This window comes from Octodon degus, unplaced genomic scaffold, assembly GCF_000260255.1.
Source record: "Octodon degus isolate 3935 unplaced genomic scaffold, OctDeg1.0 scaffold00094, whole genome shotgun sequence".
Lineage (NCBI taxonomy): Eukaryota > Metazoa > Chordata > Mammalia > Rodentia > Octodontidae > Octodon > Octodon degus.
In genome coordinates, this window is record NW_004524670.1 from 9,161,022 (window position 1) to 9,174,325 (window position 13,304).

At 47.4% G+C, this 13,304-nt stretch overlaps 1 protein-coding gene across 1 annotated transcript in view; it reads right to left on the reverse strand.

Moving 5' to 3' along the window:
- Positions 1-13,298, reverse strand: part of Epb41l4b (erythrocyte membrane protein band 4.1 like 4B) — a 138,235-nt gene extending 124,937 nt beyond the window's left edge. The window contains exon 1 of the mRNA XM_023722919.1: positions 13,132-13,298. The gene's annotated coding sequence lies outside the window, so the exon portion shown is untranslated. The remainder of the gene's footprint in view (positions 1-13,131) is intronic.
- Between the last annotated feature and the right edge of the window lie 6 nt (positions 13,299-13,304).

The following is a 13,304-nucleotide window of genomic DNA, read 5'->3' on the forward strand; positions in this document are numbered from 1 at the left end:
GGGGTGGGGGTAGTTGTGGGGATTGAACTCAGGACCTTCACACAGAGCTACATCACCAGTCTTTTTTCTATTTTGAGATAGTGTCTTACCAAGTTGCTAAACTGCCAGGGCAGGGCTTGAACATGTGATCCTCCTGCCTGCACTTCCGACTGCTGGCATTGCAGACAAGTGCCACCACACCCAGCCTTAATGAAAACATTTTCTAAAAGTGAACAGAATAAAGACTACAGATCCTGCCACAGCGCACCAAAAGCCACCAGCACCCACTGACGATAGCTCCTTCCCAGGGAAAATGAAATTGAAACATTAATTTCTGCCCCACATGGAAACATTGGTGGAGGAAACCTACTGATTTGGGGGGCTCCAAGTGCTCTCTCTCGCTCTCAGATGAAGAGGGCACATGGTAGACCACCTCACAAAGACAAGGCGTGAATAGGCTGAACACAGTGAGCAAATTTCAAATCTACCCCCCAAATGGCAAAATTTATAAAACAAAGCATTTTAGGAGGAAATACGGATCACAAGCAAACAAATGAAATGCTCAGCTACCCTACAACAGGGGAAAAGTGAAGGCCACAAGAGTTCCCACCACTCCTAGTAAACAGGTAAAATAAAACAAAAAAGCTCCAGGATGCCAAATGTGGACGAGGAAGGAATCAGGGAAGCTCTTACTATACAGGTTGCTGGGAGTTGGGCAGCAGTTCTGCCTCTTAAAAGTCCTGCCCAGCTCTAGGTACAGACCTGAGAGATGCTGGGTTGTATCTTCCCACCAGTGAGCCAATCCCAAAGGTTCAATGCAGTATATTTAAAACAGCCTCAAACTGGAAATATCCCAAACGTCCACAAAGAGTAAATAAATTTTCAATATGTTTATGTGCAACTCCAGAGCAGTGAGAATTACAGATACCTCATTAACAAATACATCTCACATATCCAACATTGAGTGAAAAAAATCTGTTAAAGTTCACTAATGTGCAAAATAGCAGTCTGTCACTTAATTAAGAAAACCCATAAAGAAAACGAAGGGAAGAAGGAAGTCTCAGGAGGAAGGACAGCCGGGAATGTGATTTGAGAGAAGGCAGGGGCTTTTGCAGCCCAGGTGCTCTTATTTAAGTTGGGTGGCAGGCATAGGGATGCTCATTGTATTTGTTTTTCTTTCTTTCTTTCTTTTTTTTAAATAGGCCAGGGCATACAAGGTGTATAGGGTCTCACTGCATAGATTGGACTCATAGTGATCCTCCTGTTTACAGCCTCCCAAGTGCTGGGATTATAGGCATGCGCTACCACACCTGGTCTCAATTGCCATCTCAGTGAGCCCTGGGGGCGGGGCCAGCACAGCAGGCCCAGGGATCGAACCCCCAGCCCTTGCGCTTGCGTATTCCTTTTTAAAAAACTAGTCATGCTATACAAATTCTTTTACACCTCTATTTCATCATTTTCAAAGTTTTAAAATGTGTTCAAGAATTTGCCAATCCTGAGCAATTCAGAAAAGATGCAGGAAGAGGAAAACTTGCCCGCCACAGTCCCCCAGGTGAGGCCAGGCAGCCCTGGCAGAGGTTTAGAACAAGTCCTAGGGGAACAATGCCAGCATCCCAAAAATGAGACCATGAGGCAAGGACTGGAGATCACATCAATATTGGCAGTGCTAAGAAACAGGCAGGACAGAGTCACCATGGTCCAGACCTGCATTAAAGTCCCTAACTCAGATGGGTAACTAAATGATCCATGCAATGGGTACATTATTCGCCTTAAAAAGGAACGGAAGCCTGGTGCATGCTGTAACAAGGGGGAACCCAGGTGACATTATACTAAGTGACACAGGCCAGGCACAAAAGGACAGATATAGGAGGATTCTATTTATAGAGCTAGGGTAGTCACATTTATAGGGACCAAAAAGTACAACAGTGGTCACCGCGATCTCAGGGGAAAGGAGATAGGGAGATAAAGGGAACAAAACTTCAGTTTGTGACAGTTACATAACAATATAAATGTACTTCATGACACTGAATGCCATACTTACAATTGGTGAAAATGTAAAATTTTAAGTTAGGTATAGTGGCATGCCCCAGCACCACATACACACACGCACACATGCACACATGCGCGCGCACGCACACACACACACAAAATTTTTTAAATTATATTATGGCTCAGTTTGTTGCTGTGTTTTCAGCTCTAGGGATTGAACTCAACGCCTTTTACTGAGCTATCTCCCCAGCAGTTTTTATATGTGTTTTGAGACAGGGTCTTGCTAAACTGCCCAGGCTGATCTTGAACTTACCGTCCTCCTACCACAACTTCCCTAGAAGCTGGGATTACAGGCACGCAGCACTATGCCCAGGTCCACATGGCCAAGCAGGCTGGCAGGACTAATGGGCAGCACTTTCAGGCCACCTTCAACCCACATGAGGGGATGTCAAGACTCAGGAAAAGAGGAGACACCACAAAGCCAAGAGGAGCCAATTCTGCAGATACCTGCAGACCAAGGTAAATGGTGTCTTCAGATATGCCGGTGTGTGGGTAAATCCTCCCCTCGGACCAAACTAAGTGCTGAGAACCAGGGAAGCATCAGATGGTCCCACAGGTGGGATAGAATCCTTGAGAACTCTGCTAGTTCTGAGCTTCAAGAAGGAAGAGGTGGGCATTCAGCCAGCTATGTCTTTAAAGAAAAGAACCTGCAATAACTTCTGAGAAATGGCACGCTGAACTCAAATGCCAGCGACTCAAGGCAAAATGGTGCAGGAGAGACAGGGAGGTTTAACTGCACAGAGTTCTGGTCTTTCCAGAGAGCCCAAGGAGCACACAAACAGGAAGGCATGGACTGGGGCAAGAGCGCTGGAAAGTGAGTCAGGGCATCTAGATCCAGTTCAGCTCTCCCACACTAAGCAGGCGAGAGGCCAGAGGTCATCTGCTCTCCAAGACCCCTATGAGGGGATGATCGCCCATTCCTAGGCAGAGGCCATTATGGGAAGCAACGAATTCTGTGAGCCTGGGAGGTAGGGCTGCATAACCAACCAACACTGGGTGCTTTATCTATCAACCTCCAACCCACAGGGACAGGCAGAGGCAGGTATTACCATTTCCTGGCCACTCACACTGGAATCAGGCTGGATTTAAGCATCCAGAATAAGTACACTGAGAATGACAAGCAGCAAGGAGTATGTCAGAAAGCTTAGATGTGAGGGAAGAAACATTTAAGTACAGGGCTGGTTTATGGCTCCATGGCGCAGTGCTTGCTTTGATGCATGAGGCCCTCATCCCCAGTTCCACAAAAAGAAAGGAAAAGGATACACATTATGCCTATATGTGTGCACACAAAATGAACAAAAGGAAGTCAACCAACTGCTATGAAGCAGGAGGGGGATATGAAAAATGCTTTGCACGGTGATCATTTTTTTTTTTTAACTTTTGTTTATTTGGTACAGGATCTCACCATGCAGCCAATATGGCATGCAGTACCAGGGATCGAACTTGGGTCTTTGGGGCTGGCCAGATACCTCAGTGGACTAAAGCACCTGCTTATGCAGCAGCCAAGGTTTGATCCCCGGCATGCCACGCTGGCCCTGCCCTCAGGGCGTGTTGAGACGGTGACTGAGCAAGGGCATGATGGTGTGCACCTGTAATCCCAACGCTTGGGAGGCTGAACACAGGAGGATCACGACGAGTCCAATCTATGTAGTGAGACCCTGTACACTCTGTAGACACTATACTAAGTACAAAAAAACAAAAACAAAAACATATCCTTGTGCTTGCCAGGCAAATGCTTAGCCTATCCAGCTATTGCTCCAGCCTTGCATGGTGACCATTTTAATGTGGTTCTATGAAGCTCTGCTAAAAAATGTTGCCTACTTTTGACCTAGGTGTTGAAGACACCCTCAAGATACTGCATGTAACAAGTCTGACCAAAGATACAACTCTAGTCTCTGGAAATCCCAAGCGATCTGCAAAAGCAGAAACTCTTGAGGCTCAGGGGTCCCCACTGACCTGGGCTCAGCTCCCACCCACACCTCCCATTCTCAGTGGAGCTGTCAGAGACATCTCAGTCCACATACCAGCCTCAGGCTACCTGAGCTGGAAGCTGAAGTCTACCTCACCAGCGGTGTGACTTGGCACAGAGGTTTCTTAACCTGCCTGCTGAACCCTGATCCCCCGCTCTACAAATCAGGGATAATAACAGTCAGTACCAGCACAATGTTTGTGGGCATTCAATGGGATTATCCCAGGAGTGATTAGCACAGTACCAGGCTCGCTGCTCAGTGAGGGTGGCCTGTACCACAGGCTCCTAATGCTCAGCTGCCCTCAAGAGGCTCCTTTACTCGCTGCTCTAAGATTCAGGGAAGCACACAGTCCTAGATCCTCCCCACTCCAAGGAGCCCAGAGCACAAGGGAGTGGGTGGGGCTTTCAGGCTCCCACCTGGGGGTGGGGGTTGCACCTGCTGCCCCAGCAACTCCAGAGTGGCAACTCCAGAGTTGCCTAACAGCTGCACCCTACACCTCCTCTGAGACAACCCTAACGGCTCTCTGGGCATCAAACCTCCTCCCATTGCACCCCATCGTCACATGCTCATGGTCCACACTGCTTCATGTCAGGTCATAAGACTGCCACAGACTGGGAGCTCAAGAAGCTGTCTTCTGCCTGCCATGTCCCTACCAATGCTTAACGCTGCAGAAAGGCCCAACAGGAAATTTATCTTGGGCAAAGAAAAGTATGTTGTAGGGGTCAGGGATATAACTCAGCGGCATAAGTGCCTACCTGGCAAGCTCGAGTTCAAACCCTGGTACCACAAAAAAAGAAGAAAAAAGAAGAAGAAAAATATGTTGGAAAATAATTAAAAATAAACCCAACATTAAAATTAAGTGGCACAGGTTCGATCCCTGGGCCTGGCGTGCCTGCTCTGACCCCCAGGGCGTACTAAGATGGCAACTGAGACTGGGCGTGGTGGCACGTGCCTGTAATCCCAGCACTTGGGAGGCTGTAAACAGGAGAATCACTATGAGTCCAATCTACAGTGAGACCCTGAACACCCTGTAGACCGTTCCCTAAAATACAGAAAAAAAAAAAAAATCAAGTGGGATGGATGAGATACATGGAGCAATAGAGAGAAGGCACAGAGGCTGCACAAGGCCTGAGGTTAGACAGAGTGGGGGAGGGGGTTCCGCCCTCCTTGCCAAGTCAGCAGAAGCAAGCATATCTCTGAACAGGCAAGAGGGCTGCCACTGCCCTAAAGCTGATGTTCCCATAGGCAAGGGGACTCTGAGGCCACACCTATAAGAGCTTTAACCTGCCAGCAAGAGGAGGTGCCTAGGGGAGGGCTCAGAGGAGCATGCTTCTCACCTAGGAAGGAGCGGGAGGCAGCAGACAGCTCAGAGTACCAACCAGCACTGCTGGGATGCAGGGAGAGGAATGCCAAGGGCCTCACTCTAAAGAGGCTCAACGTCTGGGCCTATCGTGCCTCTTTAATTGTGCCGGTTTGGTGGAAAACATATCAACCTGTGTAAGTTCATCATTCTAAATACATATTCTTATTTAAATAATGGGACAAAATACACAGATGGATACATACCACAGTTTTTACCAGTGGCTCTCTTTGATGAAATATTAGATGCTGGTATAGCATCTCGTCTCTATTTTCTAATCCTTCTGCTGCGAACGTGTTCTAAATGTGCAATGAGTGGGGGAGAAATGCACACACAGACCTGAAAATTACGCCCAGATGAATCAGCGGCTGACCCGGCTGCAGGCAGCGAGCTGGGCGAGAGGGCTGCAAAGCGAGTGCAGACTCCTGTTGAAGGCTCCAGACAGAGCATGGGGGTAGAGAGGACCAGGGAACCCAGGCACCAACACATCCCCTGGCCCACCAAAGGGAGCCCAGCAGTGGGGAGAGATGCAATGTACAGGGTTTCAGGACAAACAGCAGGTGGAGGATTTCTGTGGTTACTGGCGTGGGTACTTTTTAAGTCCCCACCCCCACACACTTTCTGCTATTTCAATACTAGGGACAAAATTCAACGGGATTATGCACGTGGAAGTGCTTAGCAAGTTAATATTTGTTCAGAACCCTGTACCACTGTAGGTCATGTTACCAGCTCTGGGGAGGCTGGGTAGACCCCACAACCCTCTGCCACCCCTTCCCCCCACCAAGACCAACCCACTCTCCCAATATCAATGGTGACAATCCAGCAGGTGTGGAACAAGCATCAGGGACTACACTGCTGCCGTATCTGCCTGCAGAAGGGTGTTCACCACCCACCGTTCTCATACCTGATCTCAGCCCTCCTTTAAAACAAAGAAAGGACAGTTTCAATAATTAACACATTGCATACTCTCTTCCTAGTGGCTATATGCTGTACAAGATGCAGACATGATATCCTAGTTACAAACACTATTACAACAAATCCCTTCAAAGTGGTTAGGATAGATATATAGTTACATTCTCTTAATGAATAGAGGGATTTGTTCTAATGGTGTTTGTAAATAGAATATCATGTCCGCATCTTGTACAGCAATTAACCACTAAGAAGAATGTAGGCAATGTGTTAATTATTGAAACTGTCCTACCAATTTGATTTGAAACTGTCTCTGGTATTTGTTTCTCAATAAAATTATGAAAAGAAAGAAAAAAATATCTATGATAAAAAATTCCTCTATTCATTAAGAGAATGTAACTATATATCTATCCTAACCATTTTGAATACACGGATACAGAATGGACATTCATCTATATCCCCTTTTTTGTTTAGTTCCATCATTTGAAAATTATAGGTGTGTTAACTCAGCAAAATATTCTAAAAGAGTCCAGTAGTCCATAATGGTACTAGGTCTTCCGCTTGACTGGCAGTGTCAGAAATTGTTGACCTGAGTCCCCTATAGCACAACATGACACCATGGCTTTACTTTATATACCTCGTTTTTATACTTTTCTGCTGGATGGTTAAGACCAAGATAAAGCAAGACCTATGCAACAAAAGTTGTAGCTTTTGGATCTGATAAGGTCAGTGAAATCCCCTCAGGATTTATCCTGAGATCCTGTACCTCAGATTGTAGATCCTTTGTCATTGTCAACCATGTGGATGAGTCACAGCCATTGCTTGGCCAATGTGCTCCCCGTGAAAGCCTGAGAGAATGTTTTCTCTCCATGTGACTCTCCTGTCAATAAAATTATGGAAAGAAAATGGAACCCTTTTGTATTGTTGGTGGGAGTGAAGACTGGTACAACCACTACTGGTACAACCTTAGTGCAAGAAACTGAAAAAGAAAAATGGAATCTGAAAAGTACAATAGACACTGGCAAAAGGGAATGGACTTATTCAAAAGGAAAGAGTTACTGAGTTGAGATGAAGGACAGGAGAGGGAGTAGGGGAAAGAAATTTATCTATGTATGTAAGCAGGATGGTTTGGACAACTGTATGTGTATTTCTGCTGGTCTATGAAAAGAAGCAGTTATTGCTTTAGTTTGTTTCATCTCCTTTTTTCAATTGTTTCTCCTTTATGTCTTCTCAATTTCTTATACATTTCACTTCTTCCAATTTTACATGCATATATCTGGGAATATGAATAACTGGTTGGAAGATGACACTATGTATTACAACAAATACTGTGAAATTATTTTGTTAAGCGAAAGGCCATATCACTTGTAATTCTTTTATTTTAATCACTTGTAATTCTTTTGTTTTAATTTTAATTTGTACTCTTAAAAAATTAAAAATTAAAAACCAAAAAAAAATTTTAAAATAAAAAATAAATAAATAAAACAAAGAAAGGTATTAACAAAAATAACGCAAACTTATGACCCATGTGGCTATGCAAGGCTGCTCACTGTCTCACTCGCTCGTGTCTGAGAGGTGCTGGGTCGCATCGCAGGGCCACCTCTAGCCAACACTTACCATGCAGATACAGAAAAGGAAGCCACCAAGGTAGCCATGGCCTTGGAAGAGGGCAAAATCAAACAGCTGTCTTCTCCTTCATTTTGGGGTGCACTGTATGGCTCTTCATTTCTTTCCACACCCGAGGGTGAGGAGAACAGCACCCCCCCCCCAGCTAGATTCCCCTCTGCCTCACCTTGCCCCTCCCCCACACCTCACCTTACTCCACCTGTGACCTATTCTGCCCCTTCCCTAAATGCTCACCTGGACCACTGCCATGACACAACAGCGCTCAAGACATTCCTCCAGCCCAGTTTCCACTCAGCTGCAGCTCAAACAGGCTCCCGAAGTCAGGTCAACCTGACTCACACTGCCAAAACGCCCCACCAGACTCACAGGGGTTTTTAATTTATGGTCCAGCTGCCCTAAGTACTCAGAACCAGAATCAGGGCATTTAGAGGGTGTGAAGGGACCTCTTTACTAGTATCACCTGCAGTGGGTATACTTTATTATTAAAACCCCAGCTTCCTGAACCACTGAATCAGAACTTCTTGGGGAGGGTTCTAGGAATTTTAATTGAAAGAAAATAATTCCAGGGAGCCAAGTATAGTAGCACTGCCTGTAGTCCAAATAATTGAGGGACTGAGGCAGGAGGATCATTGAGCCTGGGAGTTTGAGCCCAGCTTTGGCCACAAAGCAAGACCTCCACCTGATACCACAAAACCTTAAAAAAAAAAAAAAATCCCCGATGAACTTTACCTCCAGTGAAGTTTGAGAATCATTTTGTTCATTTCCCACTGTTTAGGAAAATCAATCCTTCCAACTGCCTGGAACTATCCTGACTCCTTTCATGTGTGAGAACTAGGGGTGCTCACACTAGCATCCTAATCTTGACTCATGCTCTGTATCTTCAATGGCCAAACAGGGTTCCCAAAGTTGTCCATTCCAACTGTTCTACCTACTCACTAAAGAGAAGTCACCTTATGCCCGAAGGCCTCATTTTCCCATATACATAAGGGATGTAACATGTATTATCTACAGTTCCTTCAGCTTCAAATAAGACCTCTGACCTTCGTGTTGCGTTGTGTGTACTCTATTGGAGCAGAGGCCCCGGTTTTGAGAGCTTGTGGGGGGATTCTTTGCTCTTCAAAGGTGAAACTTCGAAAAAGCATACCTCATACTATACAAAGTTTCCAATTTCCACTAAAGACCCAAGCAACTCCTGCCTAGCATAGTTTTATTTTTGCTTTTCTAGTGGCCATTTCTAGAATTTTTTTTTCTTCCAATTCTTTCCAAAGAGGAAAAATAAGAAGTTTGTAAAAATGCAAACTCCCAGCAACCCTATAGCAACTTGCTGTTTATCAAGGCTTTTTATATCCTTTTCATCATTTAATCCTCCCATTTTAAAAACTGGGAAATCAATACTCAGAGAGCTGAAGTTGCCCAAGGCAGCATAGCCAGGCTGGAAGATAACACTGGCATTCTTCACGTCTGCACTATTCCTCAATGAGTCAAGGCCAAGTTTCAGATACAGCAAGAATAACTGCGCCAAATGCTACAAAGGACAACCAGCCGAACCCCGCAAGGCATGGCGGGAGTGCTAACCAGCCAGCCACACATCCTGACAGCTTTCTGCACAGAGCTGCTTGTTGGAAGATTGCACACGCAGGCCACGGAGGCGGGGCTGAGCAGCAGCCGCCCAAGCACAAGCGATGCCAGCGATGTAGTCAACAGAGAGCTAATACGAGTCAACAGTGGGTACTGCTGCCAAGACACCAATGGGATCTTCAGCTGCATTCGTAGAAGGAGAGCAGCCAGGGCAGGCCGCCGTCCTTCAGCCTGCTCTGCTCGGATCAAACCACACCTGAGGCCTGAGCACAGCTGGGCTACCAGGAGGGAGTTGCCCTCCAAGACAGGGCCAAGTTTTCTGAAGAGAAGTGGCTCAGGATAGCAATTAAGCTGGTAGAGGGAGCCAAGGACCTACCTGAGAGATAAACTGTACAGGAAGCCAGACTTTCCACTTCATGCTATAGATGGCAGGTGTTTTTGCAGTGTTAGGGACCAAATCTAGCACCTTAAATGAGACAGGCAAAAGCTCTACTCTGAACTATATCCCTAGTTCTATAAGTGGGCTTCGTTTTGGGGAAGGGGTGCTGGAAACTGATCTCAGGACCTCATGCTTGCCAGGCAGGCACTGCATCACTGAGCTAAACTAAGCCCCTGGTCCCTATAAGTGGGTTTTTAAAAACATCTTTTTATTCATCTTTTATCAAAGGCTGAGAAACTATTGACGCTCCACAACAAAGATTAAGAACACCCAGAGAACGGGGAGACTTACCTTACCACCAAAGGGGTCCCAAGACTTAGTGAAGACAAATACAATGGCTTCTTCGTTTTTGATATGTAACAAGTGGACCATGGCTTTGCCAAGCAAGACCAAATTTAAGAGTCGATCATTTCAAGTATTCAACTCTCCAGGAGTCTAATTCCCTATACCATCTGACCCCAGCACCCATCTGGCTGCGCCTGTCACTTTTGTCACTTAGTGTCCCTTGGAATTTGAGTATATGCCCTTGTGTCTCCCCCGAGCCTCCAGGCCATGCATGTCTCATTCACCTTTGTGTCTACAGCACAGAGCTCGAAGCTTTAAAGACACCCAATAAAGCGTAACTGCACTGAACTGAGGTGCCACAGATCTGTCATACTGAGGGTGTTACTGTATTCTAGGCAACTTCAGAACACAAGTGTCCTGACTAAAGCTAATCAAAAGGTTTATGACAACACACAACCACTTTTAGTTGGGTGAGTAAAGGAATTCTTAAGATTAACACCACCAGAGGGTTTTAATGACAAAAGAGCCTACATTAGCCAGGCCAACCCCTGAGTATCTATGCAAGTGATCAGAAATACAGAACGAAGCTGAGGGATACGAGGGTCAAAGGTAAATCCTATGGTGTGACAAGTAGCCCGGCAATGCAGAACAAAATCACAGAAGCGAATTGTAGTAAGTGGGGCCATATGCCTAAGAAACAGCACTTTTAAAAAGGAGAATCTAGAGAAGAAATGATCCTGTGAAAGAGCACAAATGCTGCAAATTTAAAGGGGGAACTGCCCCCTGGTGCCAAACTTGTAACCAAAAGCATTAATGACAGGAACACACACTTAGATCTGGAAGGATTAGCCAAAGAGACTATGCAATTGCAGTTCTAATATCTAATACATCCTTAAATCGATGAGCTGTGCTTACTGGTAATTTCTTTTCATCTCTCCTCCCTGGGCTATTCTGTGACAAAAGCTAGGGCTGGCTTTTTTATCTGTTTTTAGACAAGGCAGACAGACACATGTGCATATTTAAATACAATTTGGGATTCACTAACTCTTGATCCTAAAGGCATCAAGCAATCTGTCATCAGAGGAAAACTTGGGGTGGGTGAATTCTGGAGCCTTTTATAAAGGAAGATGCCAATGTCCTCTTCCCCATGCTCCTGGCAGGGCTCTTCTGGCTGTAATAGGTCAGCATTCCCCAACCCACTTGTCTATGTACCTGTCCTTGTCAATCTACCGAGCATGCACTTTATTCCGTTTGCATTCTTCACCTCAGAAACACCACTTAAGCCGGGCCAACAAACCTGACAGCAGCAATACATTTATAAATGGATTATCTCTCGGGAACAGATCAGAAAACCACCAGCAAGGAGCACTTTCGAAGTTCCCAAGGATAGCATTCTTTTCTCAGATGCAAACTACGCCACATCTTCTCCAAATCCAAGCTGCCCACTCCAGAGGCAGCGTGCACACCTCTCCTCCCCTCCTGGGCTCCAAAGCGTCCTCTCACAGCTGAACAAAAGGCAGAGAGCCTCATTTTTCGGAAGTGGTAACATTAATGCTATTTTAAAGACAACAGCTCTAAGCACCAGAATACTGGCTCCTTTTCCATGATTAAAAAGGCCCAGGAAGAGTATTTTCATAACAAAATGACAGTCTATGGAGGGAACCAACAACCACAAAAAATAACATTGCCATAAATTGAAACTCTCAAAATTAAATCTACTCAGGGAATTATTAAACCCTAAACCAAGCAGGCTCTGGTTTCCCCACTTAATACCGTTACATGTTCCTAGCTCTGTCTTGAAGCCCAAAGAATTCCTGCCACCCGGAAAGGCCTAAATGATTTCTTTGCAAGTCTAGGTATGTTATTTCTTCCCTTAAAACCCTCGGGACGATCTGTAACATTCATCTAAAACTCAATTACTGCTGTGCTCAGTCACACCCAGAGATTCCCGAAGGCACAGTCTGCCGCAGCGCAGGGCATACAGCAGGCGCCCGGTTAATGTGTGGGTCTGATGGGATCTGAGCTGGCCCCTTCGGCCAGGAAGCCTCTTCGGAGGCTGGACGCCCCGGCCGAGGCCAGCAGTACGGGCCCATCTCTCCGCTGGAGCGGGGCGAGGTGCAACCACCTGTGGGAGGCTGGCTGGCTGGGGCCAAGGCCCCATAGCTACCACTTCAGGTGCCGACCGAGCCACGCACAACAGTCTGGGTCGTGTGGCTGCCCGAGGGGAGGGGGAGTGGGGGTGTTGAACCAGGTTCCGGGGCCCCAGAGCTGACTCGCAGCGCTGCATCAAGGTCTCTGCCGGGCAAAGTTGACCACGTCCGTGGGTTTAGCTCCTAAATAGCTCCAACCCTGGAGGGCCTTCGGACCTGAGGGATTCGGTGGGATGGGCGTGGGGACACCTAAGATTTGGGGGATCAGTAAAGAGAAATTGTCTCCTCACACTTGGGGCACTTGCCGGACAAAATACGGGGGCTCTCCTCTGCCCGTCCCACCCAGGCCCGAAGCGGAGTTTGCGCGCGGTGGCTGTAGGGTGTCCCAGGGCTGCACTACCTTGCTTTGAGATTTTTCCTGCTCAATAACCCAGTATCTGGAAGGTGGTCGCTAGACTAGGGGGCGGAGGGGAACGGAAAGGCAACACAGACTAGGAACTCCGGCCACTGTGCCGAGGGGCGGGGACTAGCTGCGCTGGGGAGGGGGTGAGGCCCTGAGGACCAGGTGGGCGCCAGAGAAGACGCAACGTCCCAGGCAGAGGGCGCGGGCCAAAGATGCGCCCCGACCAGTGGCTAGAGAGGGAGCCGAGCTAAAGAGGACCGGCAGAGAAGGGGGAGGGGATCCCAGAGGGGCGCTGGGCAAGCACCCGGGACAGAAGCAGGGGGCTGGGGGCGCTGCCCCATGGGGCGCGGGTGCAGGTGTCGCGGCCCGGCCCGGGCACTCACCGGCAGGTCCACGCTCACTTCGGTCCCGTCCAGCAGGAAGACACGGCAGTAGAGGGTGGCCTTGGCCGCGCCCGCGGCGGAGATGTGCACTGCCGCGCCGCCCGTGAGCAGGGGCCCGCCGCCCGCCGGGAACACACTGCCCCCGGGCGCGGCGGGCAGCGCCGAGGAGGCGG